The 4,864-nt window shown below is 44.7% G+C and overlaps 2 pseudogenes; one reads left to right on the top strand and one right to left on the bottom strand.

The window, feature by feature from the left end:
- The first annotated feature begins 1,472 nt into the window (after positions 1-1,472).
- On the top strand, positions 1,473-2,367 carry LOC104847781 (annotated as a pseudogene).
- Positions 2,368-2,924: 557 nt separating this feature from the next.
- LOC104847779 overlaps positions 2,925-4,864 on the bottom strand; it is a 17,092-nt pseudogene continuing 15,152 nt past the window's right edge.

The raw sequence follows: 4,864 nt of genomic DNA, 5'->3' as shown, positions 1-4,864 counted from the left end.
AGCAGGAATAAGTTTGGGAGACCTAGTGAATAATATGGTAACAACTAATAACAATATACTCCATATTTGAAAATTCTGAAGAGAAAAGATTTTAAATGTTCTCAGAGCAAAACAGATGTAATATATATGCTCATTAGATCAATTTAGTCCTTCCACAACATATACACACTTTAAAACATTGTATTATATATAACAAACATATATATATATTTATTTGTTAATTCAATAAATAAAAAGAATCAATGGGGCAGTTTGCCTGGAAAAGAAGGCCAGTGGGCAGGTATGTGAAATCCAGGGCCCTCGGCGAGTGGTTTTGCCCATAAACACCAGGTAGAGGTGGTGAAGCTTCCAACGTCCTGACAGCCTCATCCTTCTCCTATCTCCCTCAGTCCACTTCCCTGTCCTGGAAGATCAAAGCAGTCCCTTGACTGGCTCTGTGCCCTGTGCCCCTCCTCCTGTCCATAATGTGGCCACTGGTCTACAGATCTGGTCGCAAATCAACAATCCTAGATACGACTTAGACCTGGCACCAAGATCCCCCGTCTCTTGCATGGCAACTCCAAACAAAAGGCTTCTTCTCAGACATGCCTAGTTATCACTGTAACGAGTTAACACACCTGGTCTTCCTGAAGACCTCTTGCTCCTTGCTCAAGTCAAGCTGGGCTTTTCCTGAGGTATTACCTTCCCCAGGGAACCTGCCCTGGCACCTCACCCTGAAAATGGCCAGAGCACTTTATAATTCCCTTATCATAGCTTTTTTTTTTTTTTCCTTCTTTTTCTTCTTTCAGCCTTAGGAGAGGAACACTCAGAGCACAGTGATCTCATTAGCCTGTGCTGACCCCTACTTAGCTTGTTTTACTTATTTTCCTCTTTCAATTCTCTTTTTCACTTCAGCATTCTAATGTGCTGGATATATGTTTTTAAAATGTAAGGAAAATATGTAGTGCTGTTTTGATAATACATGTATGTGTTCTTTTAATTTACATAAAAAATGAGGGCCAGGGATTTCACTCAGTGATGCCGCCGCCTGCCTGGCAAGCAAAAGGTTTCAAGCTCAATCTCCGATACCAAAAAAACAAAAAAACTTGTTATTACCCTATGTAATACCTTTTTCATCCAATTCTGTGCTTTAGTTCTGTGTGGCTGTTTATGCATCTGGTTTCACGGGTTTCAACTGATGCGCATCTGTGGGATGCTTAATCACAGTTTACTTTCCCCTGGTGGAGGATACCTAAATTACATTCTAATTCTTTGCCATCACAGTGTCTAATGAATAACTTTGTACATGTCCCTTTATGGCCCATGGAGGAGTTCCGCTGGCATATATAATATATCAAACAATGAAATGGTTTGGTCATAGGGTTTGCATGACCTTGAACTAAAGCATTATTTGTGGAGCCCATATATGCAAGTTCACGTACTCACTAACCTCAGCATCAAGTCTCACAAGGCTTTCAGGTCCATTCTTAAGCATGCACAACACAGTCAAAACTCTGAGTCACCCTGTGCACAAGTTCCCAGCTGACACCAAACTAGACAATACTCTGCCTTCGTGTCTCAGCTCTGACAGCCCTTCCGATGACACAGTAGAGGGTGCCCATGGACGGCAAGTCACCCACCACCACACTCAGGGTGCAGGAGGTGATCTGGAAAGAGCTGGGGAGCAAGGAGGTTCAGAAAGTCAATTGCTACAGCTAGGAAGTACAGTCCTGGAGACCCCGGAGTCTAAAGATTTGGGGTCGCAGACCCCCCAAGGACGGCATGAGTGAGGTGAAAGACAAACAGACCCCGGGGTGGACCACAGCCAGCAGTGACATGAAGTTCGAGTACCTGCTGTGTGGCCACCATCGGGAGCAGATGGCCGGCCAGGCCTGCGGGAAGACCTCCGACGAGGCCGCCTGCGGAAGCACGAGAAGCTGCACACGGCGAACCGGCCGTGTGTGTTTGTGTGCGAGATGTGCGTGAAGGGCTTCACCACGCAGCCCCCTGAAGGAGCACCTGAAAATCCACACGGGCTACAAGCCCTACAGCTGCGAGGTGTGCGGCAAATCCTTCATCCACGCCCCAGACTTGACGAAGCACGAGCGGGTGCACAGCAACGAGCGGCCCTTCGCGTGCCACATGTGTGACAAAGCCTTCGAGCACAAGTCCCACCTCAAGGACCACGAGAGGCGGCACGGAAGGGAGAAGCCCTTCGTGTGCGGCTCCTGCACCAAGGCCTTGGCTAAGGCCTCCGATCTGGAGCGGCACAAGAACAATATGCACAGCGAGAGGAAGCAGGTCGCCCCCAGAGCCATGCAGAGCGACGCTGCTGCTGCCATGGCTGCAGAGGCCGAGCAGCAACTGGAAACCATTGCCCGCCGCTAGGGGCCCCGGAGGCAGAGGCCCGGCTGAAGGCAGCTGGCGGTGCTTTTAAGGAAACGTGCGCAGCATCGCACAGCTGGATTGGAGGCAGTGTTGGTTGGGTGTATTTGCAGCTGGTCAAGGAAGCTTCCTAAGTTGTGACCAAAAGGTGGCGCTGTCCTGTCCGATGTCTATTCGTGTTGCCAGGAAGCTTCCCTCCCCGTTTATGATTTTACTTTGAGAACTCTTGTGTCCAGTTTAGAAGCGAGAGACTTCCATTTTTAATTCCTCTGCACTCACTGCGCCGATGAGTGCCCTGCACAGAGTGATGATTGTATCATCTGATTTCCTGACCATTGTAATTACGTGGGACTTACGGTCAAAACAGCAGTTTTAATAATTGAATAAATGTACAGTGGGTGGTTGACCAGGAACACTGCGCGGATATGAAATCAGGTTCTGGAAATACAGAATGGTGTTAGATTTGTATTTGGTTTGTTAATTTTTTATATCATTGTTTTTCACTGTTTTTGTGGACAAATAACTGTTGCTTTGCTGAAGGGTTTCTTCACCTGTTTTGATCACTCCCCGAAAGCTGTAGGTGCAAGTTCAGGAGGCTGAGCCAGCCCTCTAGGACACCGGTGGTCTTGACTGAGGTCAGAGGCCCTCTCATTGGGGCCCTGCGACCTGCACGGGCAGGGCTCTGCCATGTGGACGAGGCGGAGAAGAGTAGACAAGGCCTCAGCGACACGATTCCCACATGTGTAGCAGTTCCAGGATTTCTGAGACCAAAATAATTCTTAATTGAGTTTTCAGGTGAGATTTGTATTTAGGATGAAAATTAGAACAAGAAACAGATCTGCTTCTTTAGTTACATTAATGTAACTTCACAGAGTGTCATCAAGCTTTTGGGCTCCCTGAAGCACCTGATTTACCCATAAAGGAGATGCCATATGCTCACTTAAATTAATAAATTTAAAATATTTTTAGTGCATAAATAGTGGTGTTGGTCTTACATATTTCAAGAAAAAAATAGCGGCACTTTTTTTTGCACATTGGATTCATTGTAACAAACATCAGAACATTTTTAACCAATATTAAAGATTGTTGGTCCAAATGTTTTGAAGTATATTTCATCACTGGTTATGGTTTAAGTGGAAGTTGATTGCCTATCATGCTGTAAATCAGAAATACAAATTCTGTTTCAGATTTGGTATACTAAATATTTTTAACTATTTCTTTAGGACTATATTGAAATGCCAACAGTTGTTTGAATTCTGTAAGAAAGTAGTAGTCAGTTACTTTGGAATATGTACAGTTGTAGAAAATGCCAACTTAAAATTCATGTTCTATTGCTCCTTTTGAAAAATTTATTTATTGGTAAAGTGTTTAGTTTAAAATTAATTTAATTTCTTGAAAGTTGTTTATTCTGTGGAAAAAACAGTCCTGTCACTGTTTGTGTGCTCTTAGCAGGAGGAGACCTGACTGCAGTTCCTAGGCTGTTTTAACCAAAGCAAAGGAAAAGTAATTCAACATCTTTTCAGTAGCTACTTCAAAGCATATTTTGGGCCTTCATTTTTGTATATAAATGAAAATAGCTAGGCCCCAATCCACCGCAGGAAGGAGAGCCACGCCTGCTCCCGCCCCAGCTGCCATCACTCCAGCACCAGGAAGGTAGTGCCCCCATAACTCCCCTTACAAACACCCCCTGCCTTGCACTCTCAGCCCTCCTGACTGTGCCAGTCTTTGGACCCACTCTGCAGAGGCAGAGGTGGTCATCAAGGGTATTTTTCTGAGTTCCCAACTTCGAACATCTTTAAAGAAAGGGCGGGGGAAACCTGTAGTAGAATGGTGTGGAGTTCAATCATTCAGAAGGTTGGGGAACTCAATCTGGGCCTTGCAGCCCGAGGTCAGTCAGCGTCATGGGGTTCAGCCATCAGCTAACTGAGATCAGGGGTCTTGCATCCTTGCTCTGTCTGAGCCATTAAATGGTAAATACACTATATTGAAATTTTGTTCATGTCAGACATGTTCTGGACTGCTTCTTGATTTCAATTTAATTCAAATGATTTAAGGGTGATAGACTAGTGACTACCACAGGTGGTCAGTTTCCAAGTTGTGCTTGATCTTAATGTGTTGCTGATTATATCAGTTGGGATAAAGCATTGCGGTTGATTTGATGAGCTGTTTTCTCTGATGTTATGAAGATGAGAATGTCTGTGGGTCATTAGAGACACAGAGGCTAGGGCGCAACTATATCAGGAAGATTTGGGTGATAACCCAGAGATTAAACCAAGGACAGTCCGACAACAAAAATAAAAATGAGAAAACACTTAAGCAAGACACAAATACAGACTTCCAGTTCACCAATGGCAAGCAGTAGGGCAAATGAGGATGAAAAGGCCATTAGTGAACCACCAGGACACCCTGAACTCAAAGCACAGGAAGTAACAAAACAGATCAATCAGGCTCTAGAAAAATTCAAAACAGAAATAATTTCCCAGATAACCATAGAGATAGT

Source organism: Fukomys damarensis, unplaced genomic scaffold (genome assembly GCF_012274545.1).
Source record: "Fukomys damarensis isolate Sample0158 unplaced genomic scaffold, DMR_v1.0_HiC HiC_scaffold_16, whole genome shotgun sequence".
NCBI lineage: Eukaryota > Metazoa > Chordata > Mammalia > Rodentia > Bathyergidae > Fukomys > Fukomys damarensis.
Note: the sequence above shows the minus strand (reverse complement) of the source record. Positions and strands in the feature narration are given on the sequence as shown.